This window comes from Gavialis gangeticus, unplaced genomic scaffold, assembly GCF_001723915.1.
Source record: "Gavialis gangeticus isolate Ggan-Ray unplaced genomic scaffold, GavGan_comp1, whole genome shotgun sequence".
Classification (NCBI taxonomy): Eukaryota; Metazoa; Chordata; order Crocodylia; family Gavialidae; genus Gavialis; species Gavialis gangeticus.
In genome coordinates, this window is record NW_017729032.1 from 250,477,959 (window position 1) to 250,503,415 (window position 25,457).

At 38.8% G+C, this 25,457-nt stretch overlaps 1 protein-coding gene across 1 annotated transcript in view; it reads right to left on the bottom strand.

The window, feature by feature from the left end:
- Positions 1–25,457, bottom strand: part of EPHA6 (EPH receptor A6) — a 1,262,645-nt gene that overhangs the window by 879,760 nt on the left and 357,428 nt on the right. The window lies entirely within an intron of this gene.

The window sequence follows — 25,457 nt, forward strand, 5'->3', positions numbered from 1 at the left end:
GAGCACCGCAAGGAGTGACCAGGAACAATGGTCACAAGCTGGCGGAGGGAAGGTTTAAGTTGGACATCAGGAGGCGCTACTTCACGGTCAGGGCGGCTAGGGTCTGGAACCAGCTTCCAAGTGAAGTGGTGCAGGCTCCCACCCTGGGGGTTTTTAAGAGGAGGTTGGATGACCACCTTACTGGGGTCATTTGACCCCAGTGCTCTTCCTGCCATGGCAGGGGGCCGGGCTAGATGATCTGCTCAGGTCCCTTCTGACCCTAGAAACTATGAAACTATGAAACATCTGACATCAAGCATACTGTCTGACTATCTGGAAGACCAGTGTCTTTCCTAGGAACTGCTCTCAAAAGCAGAGGATGTCTCAGATGAGAACTGCCTAGCTTTCATCTTTTACAATAAAGAACAGAATGGCAGAAATAGCTGTATGCACTAATGAAACAGAAAGGTAAACATGTGCAACAGATCTGGGGATTTTCAGACCATATTTCATAATGTTATGTATTTTTGGAAAGCTTCCTAACAAATATTGAAATGAATGCATGGAGTTGAAAGGGATAATTCACCCTATTTTCCTTTTGCTCTCTTCCCTAATGATTAAAGCATTTTTAAATTTAAGCAAACTAAACACAAATATCTTTGATACTTCACATAATTCCACAACCATAATTCAGCTTATCTAAATGCAACACAAAATAATTGTCCATATTCTGTCAAGCAAATATTTGAGTTATAATTGCTTCTTTTCAATTTCCCTTCTCAGCTAGTCTTAGCATACAGAATGAAATTACATATCCCTTTCTGCAACTAAACGTTACTCATATTCTTGGATACTAAATATTCACTGTAACCTATAATAAATGAAAACAGATCAACAACCATTTTGTAGACATTATCAGCCACAGTTGAATGAGCAGAAACCAACTAGCCATGCATGACTTTCTTACATTTTATATGTCAGGAAACTAGTCAAGCACAAGTAGCAGGTCTCCCCAGAGTGACAAAAAAGCTGTGTTCTTTTTTCTGTTGCTTTAGTGTGGTGCATGTCCTTCCCTTATTCAGTTATGTTGATGTGGCATTCTTTGTCTTAGGCCACTTACAGACATTCAGTTTCTCCTGGGAGAGTCACATGTATTTGTACATGTGATTGCTCTGTCTCAGTGCAGGACTTTACACCTATCCTTACTGAATATAATTTCATTTCATACCATTATTTCCATGCAACAACAACATAGTTCATTGCTATGGTGACATAGTGTCAGCAGACCCAAACTGTGACCCCAACACTACTGTGCAATAACAACAAGCTACTGCTCATTGCCACTGCACAGTAGGGTCAGAAAAACAACCCATGCACCATTGGGTCTGTGCAGTAATGGCGGTTACTGCACAGTCATTTAGGAATTGCTAACTGGAAATAATGGTATGGAATTAAATTATATTCAGTAAGGATAGGTGCAAAGTCCTGTTAAAGCAAGCCCTAAATGACTGCGCAGTCACAGCTCTGCAGTTGGCGCACATGTAGACGTGCCCAGAGTGTGGCTTGCTGGACTCTACTGCTCCAGCCAAGCAGGAAACAGAACATGCCCCCTTCATAATCTCTGCATTGTGCTGTGGTGTGACAAGCTGATCCAAAGTAGTCTTGGTCAGCCAGTCAGGGCTGCCCTGTGCACTGATGCCATCTGTCTCCAGGATGACTAAAGGAACAGGCTAAGCGTGCTGAGTAGTATGCACCAGAGGGCCCCTGGCTGCAAGTATCAGCATGGCAAACTCTACTTTTCAGGGGTTAAACATTCAAACTTCTGTTCAGGTGTCCCTGGGTAAGGGTTTTATACCAAGAGAACAAACCTCAGCGAACTTTCTGAGATTATTTGGATATATGCACACAGCCTAAATCTATTTTTAAAAACTTTTGAAGATTTACAGACAATTTACTAAGCTCTCAACTGGCACCAAACCTCCCAGTTAACAATAGAGGAAGTGTACGATGCTCTTAATTTGAGAACTGTGACATAGGGCCTAATTTTCAGAAGTACTTAGCATCTATAGATTATTTTGGATTTTTACTAGAGTTGTAGGAATTCAGCATTACTGGAAATCATATCAAGTATGTCTCGCAGCAGGAAACCAAAAATCTATGGCCATTTCTGAATGTTTGACTGTAGACTTCAGTGACAAAACATTTTTTCTTCCTCTTTGCAATATGATAAAATGGGGAAAAAGGATATGAACGTCATAGTTATATTATACATCCCAATAGGTAAAATACAGGCAAAATGTTACACAGTTTCTTTAAATAGAAAACTGTGTATGTAGAATGTTCTGACTGTACGCACTATGCCATTGATTTCTTAACTTTTTTTTTCAATAGGAACCCCCCCCCTCAAATGAAAGACCGACCAGTTTACCACTCTTGGTTTTAACTGCTGCAAACACAAGCTGCTTACAGATGTGGAACCCCCCACACATACAAACAGCCCTTTATTTTAAGTTTTGTGTGCCCCCACACAGAGCATAGTACATCCCTAGAAAACACATCACATTAGCTGCACCTGCCTCACCCAATGTCTGTATAGATCAGGCACTTCAGTGGGGCTTTTTGGTGCTTTTATCTAATAGCTGGTTTGAATCAGTTTAAGATAAAAGCACCAAAAAGCCCCACGGTGGCACCCCATCTATACACTGGGGAGCTGAGTCAAGCTAACATGATGCCTCTTCCGGTGATGCAGTGTTTTGTTGTTTTTTCAGATCTGTTAGCAGCCACAAGTATAAACACGAACTGGAGGAAGGATAATTTTGTGGAATAAATGTAAGATGAGGAACAGGAAGAACTTGGAGTCTATTCCAATTTAAGGTGTTTTGAGTAAACCTTTTAGTTGGTCTAATAAAAGATATCAGATTTAACCAAAGAACCTTTTCTGCTAGCAGCGCACTGTATTTTATATGTGTGAAAATTGAAAATGCAAACCATGCTCTTAATTCTTTGCTATGATAGATACACCCATTTCAGACTGTGACCTGAAACCAATGTGGCTATTATTACAGTACATTTCAAATACATCTCCTATTCACTTTTTTGTTTTTTGTTTTTTATGATGGGAACCTAACAGTTTTATGAATAAGTCTCTTGATGTCTTTCTATTATGACAGAAGATACGAGTACCAATTATTATTAATTATGATAATTAAATGTAGTTACATTAAAATAATTAGTGCTTTAGCTATCAATTGCTAACCACTGAATAGCAATTAAACCACAGGCTACATTTCAATATATATTTTTATTATACTCTTCTTTTTAAAAAACAATAAATGCCACAGAATATTTTCTTTTCATGTATAGTATGTTCTCACCTAAATTATCAGCATAGTCATTTGAATAGAATAAGCATTACCGCAGATCTCATCATTGTCAAAATATCACCATTTGGACATTATTCTAATAGGCAAGATCTAAGTAACTTATTTTCATATGTATACTTGTGAGAATATGAACCAAAGATACCTGTCATCTAACTTTATGATTTAATAGATCCTCTCTCATTAAATACTTTTAAATACAATTATAATGGATAATCAGGTTAAATATAATCCGAAAACCTAGTTCTGAGCATCATTTACTGACTTGGATGTTAAAAATTCTTTTGCATGTGAGTAACTTTCCGTACATGAACAGCCCTAATGAACTCAACAGGACTCCTTGCATATGAATTTAGAATGACCTTGATCAACTGGAAACAATAGTATGAAATTAATCAAAGTATATTCAGTAAGGATAGGTTTGAAGTCCTGCACTTGAGATAGAGCAATCATATATACAAATACAGACCAGGCAATAACTAGTGAAGCTGCAGTACCAAAGCATTTACAGAGGACCATAAGTTGAACATGAGTCAACTGCGTGTTCTTGGAACCACCCCCCCAAATATAATAGCACACTGCACTATATAAACAGTAGTATTGCTTGCAAGTGAAGACAAAAAGATTCTTCTGATCTATTCAGCACTGGTGAGGCTTCACCTTATGTGCTGTGTCCAGCTTTGGGCACTGCATTCAGTCAAGAAAGATGTGGACAATTCGGAAAGAATTCAGCAGCGAACAACAAAATGGTTAGATGTCTAGGAAATGTGACTTACATGATAAGTCTGGAAGAACTGGGATAATTTAGTCTGAAGAAGACAAAACTTAGCAGAGTTTGATACCAGTCTTCAAATATCTGAAGGATAGTTACACAAAGGATGGCTTTACCAAAACCCTGTTCTCTGTATCTGTAGCAGACAGGACATGGAGGAATGGTCTTAAATTACAACAAGTGAATTTAGGGTGGAAGGACTTTCTCTCTCTGAGGATTGTTAAGCATTGGAACAGATTACCTAGGGAGGCAGCAGAACCTCCATCATTGGATGTTTGTAAAATGTCTTAATTTTTTTTTAAACTTCTTTTGCATGCTTTTCTAAAAATGTTAGACAAATACTTATTAGAGATGACTTAGATAGAGATTATCCTGCCTTGAACAGCAGGTTGGACAAGGCAAGATGCCCTCTTGAGATCCCTTTTAGTCCTTTTTCATAATTTTATGATTACTTTAATAAACACGATTAACAACAATGGAAAGCGATCTGTGGCTAGATACTAAATATCAATGCCATGCATTCTACTACATTTATAATGTATTCATTTACCTTTAATAAATCTAATGTTTTCTGGCCAAATATGCTAACTAGAGTACTATACTAGAGTACTATACAGCCTAGGCTTCAGAATTTGTCTGAATTAAAGAAAATTGATTATTAAAAGGCTACCTAAACATCTTTCAAAAAAGTTCTTCCCCATTCTGCCACTCACATTAATATTTACTTTTAGAAGGTGTTTTGGTGCTAAAACAGTTTCTCATACCCAAAAAGTGCTTTAAAATAAAATTTACATCAACTTGGAGTCTGATTTTTTGAACCTTTTTAGAATGTGTTACATTTCTACTCATTTACATACAGAGCTGCAGCATTTAAGGACATTTAAAGGAATATACAACCTTAACCTATTGTCTTATACATATTCACATTCAATTTATGCCCCCTGCTCAGTTGGACTTGTGGTGTAATATTGGTAACGTTTCCCTTATGCCACAATATACTTCCTTCCCATGGGTTCCAGAAAGGTGGCACAGTACTAACTCTGTACTTAGTGGAACAGCTCTTTCATTGGTACTTTTCACCAGTGGCTCTTTTACACTCAGAACAGTGGAAAATATATATACAGACGGTACCCTTTTGATAATGGAGAAAGTTTCTCAAAGAAATACTTTGAAGAGGAATTAATCTCTAATTAATTTAATCTTAGGATGTGAACTTTGTAGGTATCTTTAAAATCCAGTTGCACATAAAAAGAAAGGATTGTATGCCTAGTGTCATGAACCTACAATAATTTGCGGGATTTGGGGGGTGGCATGCATGTATTCTTGAGTTTGTTTTACTGATATGGCATGTGTACTTTCTATATATAGGTACATATAGGTTAAGCTGTACTTAGCCCTAACATTTTATCTGCATGAACTGTAGAATTGTATATAAATGTTGATATTTTTGTTCTGTAGTCAAGAATGTTATTTAAGGCAGTAATTAACTCAAATATTCCTCACATATTCACAACTGAGAAAAGCATTCAAAGAAACTTAACATCCAACATGAGTTTTTTTACTCATCAAACAACTTTCCAGATCATGATGAATTTATATTTCAAAGGAAGAGACTCATAAGTTTGCCACCTGGAAGGACATTTCTCACAGTGGGGGAATGACAGTAGTTTTAGGATATTGGATTAATAATCTTCATATCTGAAAAGATACAGATATTCTTTTGGTCATAATTAGATCAGGAAAAGTCTTTTAGTTTGGTAAACATGCACTTTTGGGGTGTGGGACAGGAAGTTATGTGCATAGTGTGGCCTCCCTAAGAATCCAATGGGTGATGTATGCAAATGGCCAGATAAGAAACCATGCTTAAGCTTTGCCTTGAGAGAAAGATTTTGTCTAAAGCTTCCTATGAATAAGAGACTTGATCCCTCAGGTAGAGGGCTGAGCAAAAGCTGCATTTTTGTCTTTGAGGAGCAAGGTAAGATTAGATTGTTGTTCTAATACTGCATTTACTCAAATCTAAGATGACCCTGAATTTAAGACAGCTCTCAATAATTTGATTCTATATATGGAAATATTATAAATTTGTTATCATTTTCTAGGTATAGAATCTAAGCATAAGAGGCCTGTTTTAAATTCCTTCTCCCACAGGTACAGCAGGGAAAGCAGTGGCTGAGAGAGGAGTCAAGCAGCCCTTTTGCCCTCTGCCTCCACTTCTTCCATCTGCAGTCTTCCTGTGCCCTGACACCTGCACCCCTCCAGCTCCCTATAGCCTCTACCCCCACTCCTCTCCCCATGGTCTCTGCCTCTTCCTCACCCAGTCCCCCATCTCTGCCTCTTTCCCCACTACTGTTCCCCAGTCGCTGCCTCTTCCCTGCCATTTTCTTACTGTAAGACACTGCTTGGAGTCTATTCCCTCCCAGGAGCACGGCACATGGAAGCACAGCTCCTGCTGCATGGAGCATTGGCATTCCTGATTAGCCAAGCAAGGGATGGCATTTCATGTGCTCTGTGCCTGGCAGAGAATCCAGCCCCAGCCCAAGCTGGAGAAGAACTGTGTCTGGCAGTAAAGGGGTGAGAAGTTGCAGAGGGAATATAGAAGTGGGAGAAGGAAGAAGCTGCTGTGGGTCTGACTCTTCACCCCAACCCAGCCTCAGTGCCAGTGTCAGAGTCTCAGCAGCGTCACAGCTGCTCCTCCCACCCCCCACCACACACACACACTTTGTATGTGAATTGAAGATGAAGGGCTTTCCCCCATGCTGACTATTTTAAGTAAACACAGTATGTTCAATTATTTATCCTTATATCCCTGTCTGAATTTCAACATGTGGTTAGTAATTTCTTATGTTTACTTTGGTTTTTATAATAAACTTTTTGGTTACCTTCTTACTTGCTTACTGTCAAATTGTATCAAACCTGCCACAACTTCCTTCGTGGCATAACAGGCATTTTGACTGTATTTGTTTTTTCCACCCCCATCATCCTCTGAAACATCTGGTATATACCAAGACTGCCTAGGCCATCAACTCCAAAGTACACAAAGCAATGAATCTACACTTTAAGCAAGTGAAAGTATCGAGAATGCTATCAGCTTTAGAAAATATGACCTATAAGGAAGTTTGAGGAGACTGGGTTTCTTTGGTGTAGAAAAGACAAGTTTGAGGGTTGGCATCATGATGGCTTTACATTAGCTTAAAAACTATAAACAGAAGGATTAGCGATTATTCTCCTTAGCTACTGGGGATGAACAAGAAGAAAATGAGTTAACTCGCAGCCAGTAAAGAATATTTAGGAAATTAGGGAAAGCTAGAAATAGTTTGAAATTAGGAAAAGCTTAACTCTTAGAATGAGGAAAACCCAGAACAGGTTTCTGAGGGATACTGAGAAAATGCCTTCACTGGAATTTTTAAGAACAAGTCAGACTGACATCTGTTGGGGGATGTTTTGATCTTGCCTCAGTGCAGGGCATTGTTATAAATGATCTCCAGCCCTACAAGATCATTGCAGGAAGCAACATATTAAATGTATGCTACTTGCCCACATTACAGCACTAACCAAATGGCAGTGGAAGGTGAACTCTGCATTTAAATAGCAGGAAAACACTTGCAACATTCTTGTAGACCATGCAAAGGTTAGAGTGCTAATAAAAGCATTTAAATCATTTATGTTTAAATCCAAGTTACACAAACTTTAGGTGATAGAATGATGTGGTGAACTGTATTTGATACTATTTTTGTAGAATAATTTTCCCATATTTTTGTATAGGCTGTCCTCCAAATGGTAGGAAATATAAATTAATTTTATTTAGAGCCCTCTAGCCCTGACAACCTTAACAGTGTATCTGACAGCTGCAAGGTGCAGTAAATCAGCAAGTCATCAGACTCAGCTGCTGAGTGAGCATGTGATTTTCACACAAAGTTGTATATGTTTAGGGAGTCCTGTCTAGGTACAACCAGTAATAGCTTCTGTCTGGAACAGAAATCAATAGTTCTGTCATACATTTGTTATAGGAAGTGACTTGAATGCTCATTTTTAAATGAGAAAATAAAATCAATGTAAAAGGCCTATTTAATGATGTTATAGGAGATTGAGAAATGTATGTTAATGGTGGAGCCCAGAATACATTTCAGAGATACAGCCCCACAGTGAGGAGAACAAATGTGAAGTTTCACCTCACAGCAGGGGATTCTGAAATTGTTAGCTTGTGCCGGCAAATAAGTAATTGGACAGAAAGGCTTTCTTCTTTTAATAGCAAAAAAGGAAATACTGAGTAAATAAGAAGAATAAATTCATGTAAATCATACCTACTTGCAGACAGGCTAAATTTATCAAGAAAATTATTCACTCAGCTCTACATGTAGTCACTACACTAAGGGTTCAGATGCACAACATATTGATACTAATGGAACTGACAGTGTTTTTCTTTTCACTGATATCAGTTACACTGTTAGAAGGTGGGAAAGAGATGCACCTTATAGACCAACTAAATCAGAGATGCATAAGCTTTCATGAGCCCAAGCTCACTTCATCAAACTCAAACTTGTTACACTAGTATCCAGAGCAGACAAATTACTACCTTCCCTCATTTTGGGCCAACCGGGTTGGTCACATCATTCAGATGTCCAACCCCAAACTCTCGAAGCAAGTTTTATTCTCCCAGGTCAGTCAAGGCATTTACTCAAGGGGAGGACAGAGAAAGTGTTTCAAGGGCATCCTCAAAGCCAAAGTGAAAAAATGCAACTCTCAGTTGGACTTAATAATCTTATGAGGTCCCTTACAGCTTTCCTTCTCTATGTTTCTATGAAACATCAACTCATGGGAGACTATCACACAGGACTGCCCCAAATGGAGGAAGAGTAGGCTGCAAAGATCTCATTACTTTGAAGCTTTACAATGACAATAGGAGCTGGAAAAGTGGCACCAGCAGAAACAGCAGGTCATGGACCAAATAAAAAATCTGGAGGCACCAACCTCACCTGGAAACATGCGCCTGAGTTGCAACAGAGTCAGCCATCTTCAGACCCACAGACAAAGGAATTATGGAAGACAACCATCCTCAATTGTGAGGGAGTGTTGATGAAGAAGAATACTAGTTTACCAATCCATCAGTGCTGAATTCTGGAACATACTACACAAATATATGCTTCCAAAGAAGCACATCCTTACACATACAGAAAGTTGATTTTATTCATTTTTTTCTAATTAGACCTCATCATACAGAATATTCTCAAGAGGTCACTGTCATAAACTGTACTAGTATCAATATAGCTGTGTAATGAAAAGAATTTCATTACAGAAGAGCATCAAACAATTATAGAAACAGAGATGGACAAGCCTAGCCTGATCACTGGTGTAAGGTTTTATCAATAAATAACAATAAAATAATTTTAAGTCTGTGGTTTAATCTAGTACCCTTACTCTAACAAAAATATTGAAGGCAACAGGAATTTTGCCTGGTTTAGAACTTGCAGACTCAGATCTAGGACCAGAAAAGGCAGTGTTCTAGAGTTTTTAAAAAGCCCCTGTTTTGTGCAAAACAAAACAAAACAAAACAAAAAAACAGCAAAAAACCAAAACAATAATACTTGAAGATGGCAAGCATATGGACTTCATGCAAAATGGATAGCAGATTGCTCTGGTTATTTTTTTACTTCAAGGAATTTCGAAGTTTCATAAAAAGCACCCTGGTAAAATGATTACCGTGTGTGAAATAAAAAAAATGTTAGGACTACAAACATCTTATGAAACTTATATAATATTCAGTTAACAGACTGCTATTCTACTAAGAATATAAAATTAGATGAAAAGGCTGAGAAGGCTACAGAATCCCAAATCCTTCTGTTTTGACAACTCTATCATCTTTGATAAATTTGAGCCCAAGAGAAAAGATCAGGAGAACTGGCTATATTCCATCTTGGGAAAACATGGTATATCAACATGATAAATACCTGCAAACATATAAAAGGAATTCTATAAAGAGGACAGGGACCAATTATCCTCATTAATCTTTGAGGACAAAAGTAATGGACTGAAGCTACATCTTAGGAATTGTACTCAATTATTAGGAAAAACTGTATTGCTAGATAAAAAAAAAGTTAAACAGTGTAAGGCAGAAAGGAGTAGGGGAGGTTGAAGATTCACTAGAGATTTTTAAAGCTTGAATAGACTACCCTAAATTGGCTTGGATAAAATAAGAATCAACCCAAACCTATCATTCTCTCTCAGGCTAAGCATGAATTGATCTTTTATTTCATTCAAGTTTTGAAAAAAAAGATAATTTAAAGGTTTGTATGTTCATTTCATATGTTTTTGCACTTTATTTTTTTTCCACTTAACTGCCAAAAGGGCATGGAGCTTCTAGTCCAGGCTAAAAACAAAGATCAATATTAAGCCTCCCAACATGCTTCAATTTACAATCTATTACTTTGATAAAATACTATGTATTACTAGAGTATTAGTTAAATTGACCACTGCTCTGTAGTAAAATCTACGCTGAAACTCCTGAAGGAACAAGCTATTATGTATATTAGATAACAGAATTACTAGAGGTTTTTAATGGGCCTCTAGAATAATAATAATAATAAAAAAACAAAAACGGGGCAAAATATTACTTTTCCTACCCATATCTGGCTACCCACAGACATGATTCATTCATTTTAAAATATGAAGTTATTTTTGTAAATGGTTCATGTAACACTTATTAAAATTAACAGCACATGAATTACAGATTATGGGATGGATCCTGGAATATTTATCCTTGGAAAACTTGTAATGACTTCTAAGAGACATACTAACATGCATAACGCAGGAGAGATATGATGCGAATTTTGAAAGTTAGTTTATCAGATAAATGATGCTGAAACCACAGACTTGTTTTTGTATAATTATTAGTTTATCATTTAATATTCAATCTTACAACTATCCAAAACACATGGAAATATAAACCTTTAAACTTAGACAACTATGCAATGGGTTCAATAAAAAGATATCTCCCACAAAAACCCTTGCTTCTAAAATAAGCTATAAAACTGAAAGAGGCTGCATAAATATTTAGACCTGCCCACCATCCTGCTCCAATCGCCCTAGTTATTAGTTTGATATATAACCATACTTGTGTTTCTCCACATCCCAGGACAGGTTCTTTCCCCTACTTTTTATTGATGTGGTCTTAGACATTTGGAAGTGAAAATAAGCCTTTGACTTTTTGTAACTTAAGCTGCTGACAAGTTAATGTCATGTTCCTCTAATGCAAGCCATACATCATAAGAGCCACTGAGTATTTTTCAGCACTCACCAAGCAGCTTGCCTCAAGCAAGGTCATATTCAGCCATTATATCACAGAATCACTGTGCATGAACATGTTAGCTATGTGGTGTGTCACTTTGTGTTTATAGCAGCATTACTCCAAGTTTGATGTAAATTTTATGACCCAGAAGGTTATATCATTTAGGCAGTTTGTCAAACCTCTTCAGCCACATCAATCAAACTAGTTTTTGACAGAAAAAGCAATGTATGTAGACAGTAGGAGGGCTGCCCATTTTTTTTTGTTTGCCCCTAAAGAATGAGCATCCTATTTGGTTTAGATAAACACTCAATGAGGCAATGAATATGGAACACTCCAATGTTGGTTTTTTTTATTTAACAAAGTCACTTTTCACTGTTAAAGCATTGCTGAAGGCTACCTCAAAGTAGCCATACATCAATATATTGTTTCATGACAATACAGCTCTTACTGCCCTATCAATTATAATCTGACTGTCAGTGACAAATTATTAATTTCTGATGCCCTGGGACAAATCTAAAACTGTTGCCTTCTAAGGGAATGGGATAAAAAAAACCCCAAAAAACTTGCCACAACCTTTGCAGGCTACGACTAGCATACTGATGTCAAATTTGGCCAATAGGCAGATGTCAGCTACAGAGATTAAACGAGATACACTCGACAAACGAACAGAAAATTATCCCATGGGCCACAGGAAAACAACGGAATCAAATGATGACAAAAACAGAGAAAGGGGTTTAAAAAAATAATCACTTGAACACATCCCCCCCTCCCACTACCTTGCTCTGTCAGTCTTTTAACAACTAGATATTATTACAGCCCCCATGCCTGTAAGGTGCCCAGGTTTGCCTGGCATCAACCTGGGCATGCATTAAAGTGGAGACATTAAAGCCCTGCAGTCCCTTACACACACTTGCTTAAGTATGTGTGTAATCACTTCTCGGCTTCTTGAAGGCTCAGCTCAAGCATAGCCTATGCTTACCTAGCAAGGGAAGCACATTGACCATGGAGGCGGTCTTCCTAGGCACACCGGGGAAGAATGCTCTCCTGGCACAAGGATAGTACCTACCAGGGTAATGTACAGTAAACCTCCCACTTAGCTGCTGGAGTGGAAAGGTCTTGGCTTTAAGCCCATTTTATGGAAATGAGAGATTCCTCTCTAGCTTGCTCCTGGGGTCTTACGGCTGAGGGCAAGGAAAACTCAGGGGCATCTGAACCGCAGGCCTCTGGGCTTGGGCCTGTAAGTAGGATGCCCACCAAAGTTTTGGAAACATATGAAGCCCTGGATGGGGGTGGAGGATGCTTGCCAGTAGTAGGGCCACTTATGGTTTTGGACTGACTCTCAGATTTGGAATTTTTTTGGCTAATTTGTCTTGGAATATTGGGAAATTGAAAAAAAAATTAACTGCCATGATGTGCATGCCTCAGTGTTTAGAGGTCTGGGATCTTAACTCAGAAGACATTGATGAAAAGTAACATGATTGCCAGTGGAGGTCAACCTTTGGCAGGTGTGCCACAAATTAGCCCCACACCCTGTCTGATACCATTCTGATTCTTTCCCTTACTCAATCTGCTGCTCTTTTTTTCCTCCCTGACCAAGCTGCTGCTGCACTGTTTTTTTCTTGAGCTCCCTGCCTGGTCTGATGCTCTGCTTTCTGCTTCCTGCCCTATCTACTGCTTGTCCCCACCCCAATCTGCCACATGCCACACACAAAGGTTACCTGTGCCACCTATGATAGCTGGGCCACCGGGTAGCCACTCCTGTACTAAACCATTAAGCTCTGTAAGATGAAGAAAGGCTCAAAGGATTCCGACTATACAGACAAACAGTAGTTACCCAGGCATTTTTTCACACTGAACTTCAGATATATTTTCAGGAGTGCATGACCAACTGACCTGAAAAGCTGGTGCTAAATAAAATTAATAGTATGTGCTAGGAGTTTTTGACATGGCATAAAAGAAACAAATGCTGCATTCATGACACTAAAGCACTGAGATATAAAGCAGTCTTTCTTCAGAAAGGATTTCATTTTAAAAGTTACTGCATGCATGGCCACCTGTCTTTAAAGTTGAATAGCTGATCCTAAATTAATAGTGAGAGTTAAAGGAAATTTTGAAACAAAGTAAAAAGCAATAAATACAGTAGTAATGTTACAATAAATCCTGGAAAATAAGACAGATTTTCCTCGTGAAGGAAGTTTTACAACGGTTATGTATATAAGAAACCATCTTATGCTGCTTCTGAGACAAAATAGAAAAAAACAAGCAAAACCACAGACATCAACCAGCTCACATAGAGGACTATGTGAGAAAGAAATACTACCTGCACAAATGCACTTGTAAAACAATGACTGCAGCACAATGGAAAACACACTGTAATTACTTCAAAGCAAAAAGAACTGGTGACCAAAAGTAGCATAATGACCTAGTATAAGAAGCTGAGAAATATGAACTCAGAATTCACGAATTCTAATGCTGATTCAGGGTTCTATGTTGTAGCTATGCCTGTCTGCTACTAGTCAGTTGGTCTAATAAAAGGTATCACCTCTGACCCAAGAGCTTCGTGTAATACTGATTCAGACACTAAGAGAGAGAGGCAGTTAGCTGGGTCAGTCTGAAGTTGTCCTCTCCATTTTATACACTGCTCTGTGCATGTTCTTTCACAGCAGCTGATGAAGTGAGTTGGAGCTCACAAAAGCTCATGCTATATCTCTGATTAAGTCTCTAAGGTGGAAATCTACCCAACCTTCAGTCAGACACTATATTCACGTCCCTATATAACGTTAAGAAATTAACATCATTTCTCCAGATTAGTTCAAATATTAGATTCACTGAAAAAGTTAAAATTATTTACAAATAAAATATGAAGAAATTATTTCAACATCTCTTCCACTTGCTTGAATGGAGACAATTTTAGGGCCATGTAGCAAGTTAAAGGAACTTATCACAATCAGGCCTGGTTAATCTGGAAGGGAGATAAGCGGGGCAGCACCGGGCTCACTGAGGAAGTGGAAAGCGGGGAAGGGGCCACCCGAGCAGGAGGCCTCAAGTACACGACCCTGAATGGAGGTCAGCGCTTAGCTAGACCGTAGGGAACTCGGCACCCGGTACCCTGATGCAAGGGACCAGGGAAGGGAGTTACCCTGATACCTAGTGATACGTCAGAAGTGATGTCTTGTGCTTTTCTTTTTTGCGTTTCCCCGTATGAAGAGGTTGAGAGACAGGAGGGCTTATAGATATAGACTAGATAATGCAAGGCCTGTAGTGCTTTGTATTGGATCAAGGCCTTAGGGTGAGAGTTCACCCTAGGCAAGCACAGGTTCCACAAGCGAGACTTCCAAACGTGGACAACCCATGGTGGAGTAAGTAAATTGGCCTCAGGAGAGGATATCTAGGACAAGAAGGAACTCAAGACGCTCATCACTAGTGTAACAATGGGTATGTGGCCATGAAGACTGAGCAATCCATCGAGGTGGCGTGAGGACAGGGTGTAGGGTTGGTGGAGCCCCGCTGGTGACCATCGGGCAGACCACGTGCCACAGAAGGTCCCTGGGTAGCCGACCCTCCACTGAGGAACATTCAAAGTCATGGCAGGTGAGATAGTGAAAGACCACCTGCAGAGGGAACATCTCAGCAATTTGTGGGAATCTGCAAGGCATACACCACCGAGTGCTCAAGCCAAGGCTGCACGTGACCAAGTGTTCGAGACTTGGCGGTCACACCACCTAAACAGTAGGGCTGTGCAAAGCTTCAGTTGCTGATTTGATTCGGCAGAGATTCAGCCAAATTCAGAGGCTGAATCTCCGAATCCGAATTGAATTGGGAGACTAATAAAAAGGTCTGAATCAATCTAAAGCCTCCAAATTGAGTCTGAAAAGATCTGGAGGAGATTCAGAGATTCAGGCAGTCCCTGCTTGCCGCTGTAGTGAGCTGGACCCAGACTCCATGCTAGTAAGAAGGGGGTGGGGTGGGCAAGTGAAGAAGGGGGAAGGGGACCATGGGGGGACCCCCACCAGGCCCTACTCCCTGCCTGCTCCCCAGCCCCCCTAAGCCTCGCCTGCTCTCCCAGCCCCATCAATGGCTGCCTCACCTGGCCCTTTAAAAAAAAAAAAAGGCCCACACTCATCAGATGCTGCAGCGGCCATTGGGGCTTCTGGGGGCTCGTGGCACAGCCCCCCCATACAGTGTGAGGCAGTGGGGATTCCTCCCCCACCGCCTGATATGAGCTAGTGAGTGCAGGGCTTGTGAGTGGGGGATGGTGCCTGTTTGATTTGGAGATTCGGCCAACTTGGCGGCGGCCAAATCTCCTAATCAGATTTGGCTGGATCAACTGGGGAAGTGATTTGAATCACTGAATTGAATCACTGCCCTCCAAATTGGCCAAAACCAAATCTGAAAAGAATACTAGCTGCTTTGCACAGGCCTGCTAAACAGTTTATATAGTGACAACTAAAACTCAATCCAATCCCAGCATTTGAGTTTATACTGATTTATACAAATTCAGGGGTGGGTCCAGGGGGAATGGTGCACTTCAAGTCCTAAGTCACCCAACTTTCAATCAACCTCCTGGGAAGGGCAGCAGCATTTCTATGAGCCAGTGCTGAGATAGTCAATTGACTTCAAGGATTATTATCATCTCCCTGATTCCTGCTAGTATCTCTCCTCTCCACAGGTGTTAATGTCCCTCTGTCCTTCTTAATAGTCTTGATGTTCCACTATACAAACTATCCTTCCTTCATAATATTTGCTATCTATTAGTCATTCTTGGTAATTTCTCTGTTCTATTTCACAGCTGATGCAGGTTGTTTTTATCTCCAACTAAAAATCTTAACTCAGGTGTGGTAATAACTTAGATGTAGAAAAGACTGACAGTAAGTATTGGAGGCACTGTCAAGACACTCGAGAAGGTAGATTTTGTTTATGAATCTGAGTAAGATATACATTTAACTATAATGACTACAGTACTAATTACCCAATATATTTTCACAATTTTGGCTATTTTTTCCCTAGTGCATTGTGGTTTTTTTAAACTTTATAAATGATCTATCTAGCAAATTAGCACACATTCCAATTGTTTTTGCATTGATCTTAAACTGAATAATATAATGCTAGCCCCCCCGTATACTAATAAAGCTTCTAGTTTTTCTTTAACTGGAGAAAAAAATGTGTGTTGTGTTTTATGTGATGATGTGCCACACCATCTGCAACCTCCTTTTCAAAATCCAAATCTGCCCATATACACATGCATTATGTTTGTTTTGACTTTCTTGTTTCTTCTAAAGAAAAAGGAGGGTTTTAGTATTGATATTATAAAAGGTATAATTAGAATGAAGTGCTGCATGTTCTTCAACTGTTTTTCCTTTTTAGATTCTGTTTATTGAGATAGTGTGCCAGTGTAATAATTTATATTATTACCAGTTTACTACCCTGTGATGATAGTAATATTATAGCAGAGTAGCAAATCTACTGCAGTTCAGGTTGAAAACCCCTTCCTGTTTAAATACCAATGTGTCCAAGCATAGCCAGAGCCAGGATTTTGTAAGAGAGGGGTGAGAGAGCAGTGACCAACACTGTCGGATGACTTTACCCTGCCTCCAGCTAGCCCTCCCCACTGGGGCAGGCAAACAATGCCATGGAAGCAGCATCCAAGAACTTCTTTCAGTTCCCAAAACAGGTAAGACTCTCACTTCCCCTGTGGGCACCTTTTCCTTCCTCTCTGAGTTCCACAGCACCTTTCCTCCACCACTCACAACTGCCACTATCCCTCCCTGGCCAGGGAGTGTGGGGAGTTTCCAAATCACTCCTGCCCTGCTCCAGCTAGGCTATATGGAGAGATGGGCTCACTTGAGGATTGACAGTAAGAGCAGCAGCAGGTGGGTTCTCCCTCCCTGAGCCTGGCCCTGGACTGGGGGAATACCCAGGAGTAATAAGCAGGGAGGGATAACCCACTCACTGTTGCCACTGCTGCTGTCCCTGGCTGAGTCCAGCTCCCTTTACAACTTGACCGGAATGGGGAAGGAGCAGCTCACGAGCTTCCCTTGCCCCTAGATCAGCTAGGGGCAATGGGGATAGCAGCAGATGAAGGACATGGGAATGGCAGGAGGGGACACGCTGCTGAACACAGAGTAGAAGTGTAGGGGTCTTGAAGAGGGGAGAGGTTCTTACCTCCTTTGGGGACTTATAAAAAGTCCCCAGCCACTGCTTTTGTGGTGTGGTCCAAAAGTGGGGATGTTACTGCACTTCCTCTAAGTGTTCTCAAATCCACATGCTTAATTATCTTGCATATAATCATCTTGAAGTCTGGAATACTTAGGAAGTGCAGGGCAGGGTTAGTGGACCAAAGCTGGGATAATTTAAGCAAAGGGATTCTTGAGATAAACCTGTTCTTTCCTGGTCTTCCCCTAGCCCCGCAGGCATGTTCTCTTAATACTGGCAGATTCCAGTGGTGTCATGAAGGGACTGAGTAGCCCACCAACCTTAGGGAGGGTGCAAAAATAGTAGCCACCACTGTCAGAGCCAGCATTGGAAGAAGGCAGTTGAAACATATGGGCTGCGTGTACGCGAGATGCTTACTGCATATTAACTCATTACTACTGCATAGTAACTCAATTCTACTGCTCAGTAGCTTGTTTTTAATGCACAGCAGCATTTCCGGGCATGAACCATGATACAACACCACTGCACAATTGTAAGGAGCTACTGCTCAGTAAGCGTCACAAGGCAACCGTGCACGGACGCTACTGCGCAGTAATGCTGGTTACTGCACAGTCATTTAGTACTTGGTTATACAAGTAGTAAATGACTGCTCATTAACAACTGTACAGTCAGTGTCTCATGTAGACATGGCCACTGGGTTGTATTAACAGGAGCATCGTGTGCAAATCAAGGGGAGTGAGTCTTCTGTTCTACTTAGCAGTGGTGATACCTCATCTACAGTATTGTGTCCAGTTTTGGGTCCCGCAATTCAAGCTGTGGACAGGTTGGAAAGAGTCCAGCACAGATAAAAGAGAAAAAAAAATATTAGGGACCTCAGAGGCCAAGATTTGTGAGGAAAAACTGAAAGACCCTGGGTTATTTAGTCTGGAGAAGAGAAGAAGGGGGATTTGATAACAGACCAAACACATGAAGGGAGATTAGAGAGAGGAGGGAAATGAGTTTTTCTGTGGGACTCTAGGGGACAGGACTAGGAGCAGGGGAATTTTAGGCTGGAGGTTAAGTAGAATTTTCTGATTATGAGAGTGGCCTGGCATTGGAACAGACTTCTAGAGAAGTTGAGGAATCTCCATACTTTGACACTTTCAAATATTAACCTACTCCGAGAAAAAGATTACACCTGCTAATTTTGACAATTCCTTCACCCTATTTTAAAACTCCCTATTGGCTCATATCATGAACACAGCTGTGGCAAGTTGCTACAGTTAATCCCTGCAATACTCAACACAGTTATACTAAGCAGTGAATGTAACCAGAGTGCATGCATATAGTTCCCACTGGCTACTGATAAATTAAGGGTATATAGACATGTGACTTACATCTTCATTCTCTGCTTTTTGGAGATTTGATTTTTGCTGAATTCAATGTTTAGGAAAGGAACAAGATAGCATTTAACAACCTTAATGCTGAATTAATAAAGTTTGTGTTGAGCATGACTGTATTTGTAGTTCTTTTTCCCCATGTTGACACTTGAAGTACTTTTGATTATATTCAGTTTGAATGGGGATAGAGTAGGGAAAGTAAGAAAAATGCAAAATGTGGAACTCCACTTACATGCCTGTATTGATAAATGCCTTTAGCCATTGTTTTTACTCATGTCCTTCTTACAATACATATTCTGGATGTAGAATTTGAGTTTTACATTGATACGAATGACAGTTCTTTGGAATTTGTCCATCAAATGTTCATGTGTTTTTCAGCAGTTTGCTGGAAAAGAACAGTGTAAAAATTGTAAGCAGCAAGGCACTGCTTTGTATTAAATGATTACAGTATTACAAAAATCTACAAAACTTCTTTGGATCCAATTCACTACTGCGGAGCCAAATGCATCCCTTGGGTAATTCCTTTAACTTTGACAAGAGAGATATTTGGCTCATTGACAGATATATCTACACTCATTATTTAACTAGCTGTTGCCTTCAGACAATTCAACTCAAGTTTTATACAAAACCTGGCATGTCTTTAATTTGGCAGGCATTGACTGTAAGTGATAATGCACTGGGACACATCATAGACTCGAAAAACAAACACTGCATACATACAGCAAAATGTTACTTATGGAATTAACTTATGAATTCTAGAAGTAGATGCAAATAGAAATCTTTTGTTAAGCAAGCAAGCCACCCTCTTTTCTGTTTTCCAGCTTAGGGGAAAACTTACAAGTACCCATTTTAAGTGTTCCAATATCATGTATATCCATCAAATTCCAGAGTTTTTAATGCTATGTTTTCTAGTTAAAGAAACTCCTAAATGAAGGCACAGGGAGTTAACATAGTACAATTTTTTTCTCTCAGGACCTATAGCTTAAATGTGTCCATCAAAGCTACGGTAAATGGAAACACAAGCTCTGATCAAGAGATCAAGCTGAAAGTAGCAACTTTTGTTCTGAGTGTACAAACCAACAAGCACATAGTAAATAACAGTGGCACCTTTCCTGGAGATGCGACCAAACTGAAACCTCAAATCCACAAGTGTTCATACTTTGGGAAAGTTCAAATCAAAGTCTGAGACCTGGGGTCATGTCTAAGGGCATGACACCCATGATCTGTTCTTTCCTTTGCCACAAAACAAGTCAGAAGAAATGCCAGAACTTGAAGCCAAGAAACCAGATCTGACCTTTGCAATGTAACTACAGTTGTATCAATTTTCATAATATTTTACATTACTTGAGATTGAATGGACATTCTATCAATAACTTCTAAACCACTGTTTTTATACCTTAAAATACTTCTTAAAAAAAACACACTACAGTATTCCCTTCACCAATAACAAAATTACAGTGCATAGGTTTCATTCACTTGTCTGAGAGAAAAATACTGATCCTACTGTAACCAAAGTTTGCAGTTTTCACATTGGCATAACTAGAAATAAGAAACAGTCCTTTATTTTTGTGTTTGCTTCCCCTCAATTTCCTTCCAAGATACAGGATTCTTGATGTTTATTTTGTACTGCTGCTGTTGCAAAAGCATTTCATGCTTCTCCAAAACTTTGAAAGGCTTAAGTAATGTTAATTCATTCTGCAAAAAACATGTCCTTCCTTTTCCTGCTCTGTTTTCTACAACTGCAATTTTCCTCTTCTCTCATTTCTCAGAACAGTGTGTTGTAAAGAAACTACCGAGAAAAAGGAACTTTTAGAGATTTTGTCTCCAGTTTACTTCCACTTTTTTCATGTTGGCTTAATGCCTCACTCTTCATTCTCCTCTTGCTCTAGAAAAGCCATATGGAGTGTTAATGACTTGGTGTTTAGGAAATTTTTTAAAACAACTTTTGCAAAATCTAAAATATTAATCTGTTGGTTTTGTGTCTTGTTTTCAGGACATGCCTTCCCTGTCATGACCTAATTCTTCTTAGAACTTCTCTTTTATGACTTACTGTAACAAGTGAACATTATCAAAATTGTCTATATATTCAATGTAATTTCTTCATGACCTAAAGCAAGCATTTGAGTATACAAGGTCACTTTGATAATATTAAACCTATGAATGACTGGGGCAGGCACTCTGGAGTGGGTCGAGAATGGTCTTTTAGAGGAGTTCACTTTGGCTACCTATACACGTACTCAGGGATGGGGAGGGATGTTTTAATTAGAGCTGTTCCAATTAAACCAGCTCATCATCACATGTATTAAACTGCTGTGCATTTCAAAATGGCTGCAGGACACTTTATCTAAACTTCATTTGACAAGATTCAGTTAAACTGCCCCTGTGACCATTTTAAAATGTGTGAGGGCTTAATACACGTGACAGTGAGACAACACTGGAGTGTTTTAATTACAACACAAACGAGCATGTGTTTAGGCAGCCCAGAATTGTTACCATGGTATGACTTGGCCACAATCTGATCTCCATTTATTTCTATGTAAATAAGGCAGTTTAGTTGGCTTAATTATACAGTAATTATGAAAGCTACAGTAACTATTCATACATGTCTTCTAACTACAATTCTGGACTGCTGATAATTTTATCACTCCTGCTATTCAAAAAGAAAAAAAACAAGTATGGATCACATTCTGTAGTCTACAGAAATTCTGTTACAGAACTGGGACTAAAAAGTGATGCTTAAAATGCTTATTTTTGTTGAAGAACAGCTTTGTTCACAATTTTTTGCTTGAGTGCTTGTCACGGATCACATGTTCAGTTCTTCAGAGACTATACATATGCTCTGCACTGTAATAAAGCAGGAGATTTTCTTCTATGGCCTTTTGAGATTCATAACATTGGTAGAAATATCAATACAATATAAAGTATTGAAAAAAGACAAGGATAGCAAATATTCTATACATCCTTTTGAATACACCTTTACCTTCTTAATTCTTTTCTTCATATGCTTAGTAAGAATGAATTTTGATTCTGGCAAAAGGAATGCAATTAATACACCAGATTACAATGTATCATAGCTTATTTTACATACACCATGGTAATATTCAATGAAACCCAGAGTACTTAGACCAAGCAACTACTGTAAATGAGGCAAAAAAAATGCAACTCTCCTTTTATCAACTAGACAACTAATACAATTACTAACACTTACAGGACAAGAGAATGTGTTGCTTAAACCACATCTTAAACAGATATCAGGATTACGCTTTAGGGCACAACAACATTCTATAGTTAAGAACTGTCTAAGGGGAATGAATTGTTTAGTCTACAGATAGAAACACCCACTTATAACCTAATTTTGTTTTCTTTCAAGTACAAGACTGTGTCTTAATGGACATTTATTCATCTTTTGTTCAGTCCAGTATTAAATGAGTCAAGTGATGAGGTTTCTACCACTTACTTTGGGAGACTATTATATAAGTTAATAGATCTTACTATCAAGAAAATTTCCCTGCTATTTAACCTAAATGTTACTTATAGCCTATGTGCAATATCACTATAAATATTTCTCACCCGCAGATGCTGCCAGTGGTGTCGGTGGTGTTGGTGGCGAGCGCGACACTGACAGTGTCAGCATCGCCTTTTCATAGGGAGTGCACTGCCATGCTCAGGGGATGCATATGCAACCCGCGTACAGTCACTATGCATCACCACTGTTCCAGAGTCTGGTAACATGAACCGTGAAGAAGCTCTTCCCTGGACTCTTGCAAGCTTCTCTGTATCCTTCTTTAAGTGCAGCACCCAGAACCGGACACAGTACTCCAGCTGCAGCCTCACCAATGCTAAGCAGAGTGGGAAAATAAGTTCCTTATTTATTTTTGCTTGAGATGCATTGGTTGATGTATGCCAGAGTATTGTTTGCTCTGGTAACTATTGTATCACACCGGTGGCTCATATTAATTTTGCGGTCATTTATAACCCCCAGGTCCCTTTGAGACATGGTGATAGCTTGTGTAGGACCACCCACCAGCCTGTTTGTTGCAGATTTTTCCTCCCTAGATGGAGCACTTTGCACTTCTCAGTGTTGAACGGCATCTGGTTCTGGTCTGTCCATCTTACTAACTTGTCTAGGTCCACTTGGATCATCAGCCTAACCTGATGTATGGCTGCACTTCCCCACAGTTTAGCATCATTGGCGAACTTTGCCAGTGTGCTTATTCACCCTGGCTTTGAGGGTGTATGGTTTTTATAACCATTTTGTTCTCCCCCTTCTCTCCCCCTCCAAAATCATTATCTGAGGAGCAGGAGGCTCTTCTCCATTTTTTCTATGTTCTGGAGCTCTGCCTTCCTCATCTCCATGGATCATGGCACCCAGAAGAAAGAGTGTGTCTTATTAGAAAACAGAATCTTTGTCCTGATTAAAAAAAAAAAAAATACTGATTTTTTTTCTTGAAAAGAAGTGTTCTGAATTTTTTTGGGGGAATTATCGAACCCAAGTATTTCCACATTTTCAACTAGTGAGACATAGAATCAGAACTTCACTATAAGCTTGGGTCAGACTTACAACTGAGTGCATAAGGTCTTGGCAATAAGGTTACTTTGTTATTTGAATTTTCTTGGCTGGCTCCCTGCTAACAGAATGCCAAATATGGTAATTTATGGTAAACAGTGGCAAAGGGAAAAAAAAGGCAAAAAAGAAATTTATTTAAAAAATGGATACCTCAAATTCAAATTAGGGCAGTTTAAATGGGAGTGACACTATATATTTAAATTAGTTGAATGAGGAACAAAATACTACTATTGCATTGGACTAGCATTATTATTTAATTCCTCAAGGAATGGGAAGCAAAGGAAATAGCCTTAAGATTGTTTAATGTAATTTGAAAAATACTATTAACTTTCCCCCCACATCTCACTCCCTGTTTCTGTAAACTAAAAATGTGAATTGTGGAAAGTAAAGCTTCAATTAGCAAAACAGCAAAAATCCAGAGGTATATTTTATTTTGATGACTCTCTAGCACAAAGAAGAAAATAATCTCTAGGTTCTTATTCCACATAGCTAGAATAATGGATAGAGGCTACTGTTGCTTCTTAACAAATCTTTGTACATTTTCCCCTCAATGCTCTCCAGTGTCTGCCATATTTCCAAGAGCACTTTGGAATCGCAAAACCAAAATCTGATTGGGCACCATTTTGAATAAGAGTTTTAACACTTGTTTCCCTCATTTTGAAATTTCCTTTGTTGATTTACATTTTTTCTTCACTGTCTTCTTTACTTCATGTCATTTTTTTAATTTGCAAATTAAATTAATTCTTGGGAGTATCTGTTTACATCCAAAATTTACTATTTCACACTGACAACTTTGAGTCTGTTTGAATGAGTGGAAGTTCTAAATTAAAAAGGAAGTGAGGAAACATGGCAAAAAGCACACACACTGCATCACAAAATACACATTGTTAATTTGAACATCACTTATTTTTATTTTTTGTTCAAATTTACTCTTAAAAATACTAAATACTTCATCTACTAAAATTTGTGCTTATTTCTATTTTTTGAAGAAATAATAAATGAGATGAGACTTTCTTGGGGACTTCACAAACCTTTAATGCATTCCCTTATTTCTCATTTTTGCTTCACTAAACTATGAATTAGATACTATAATTCAAAAAAATACTTTAGTGGGGTTAAATCTGTGAAAACTGATGAGATATTAGAATCAGAATCAGGACATTTATTTCTAATGCAGTCTTGCAGACTTTTTTTTTAAATGTGACATTTTAGCTGTAGAGAGTACAAATCTCAAAGGCAAATCCTTCCTGACTATGACACTTTAGTCAACAGCTCCATCCTCTTATCTTTACTTCATAGTACCATACTCAAGCATTTCACTGCTCATTTAAGTGGAAGTGAGCAGCCCTCTACACTTTTCCAGTGGAATAAAATCTCATGAAAATTATAAACCTCTCTAAAAACTAATGACCCAGGCACAAGTCTTCCTATAAACAAGACTCTTCAGCTTGAATATTAATTACTTCATACTGCCAAACCAAGAAATCTCAAATTTATTATCTGGTATAAAATAACTGCAGTATTCTTGAAAGCTGTTTCTGAATGTATTACTTGTTCTATATGCAAAAGTAATAGCTGCCAATGTTTAGAGAGGTCTGCACCATCAACTGTTGCAGAAAGTCAGAATAATGGCTGCTAGAGAAAAGGAATGGAAAAGTATTTCACAGCAATTTACATTTTGTAGAAATAGATAAAAAGCTTATGTTTTATTATTGGAAAATCGAAAAAAGTTATCAACTGGGTTCAAACCAAGTCAGTATGTTCATATGTATAAACAATGTGGAGCCATTTCCTTTCTCACACAAACTGCTTTGAATTATAAACAACACCACTAAAAATCATTGGAGAAATACTAGTTGTATTCCAGCTCAAGGGAAAAATCAAATCCATTACAATGGCCAGTTCCAAATTATATATGAGAGTTCATAATATTATCTTTTGTGAA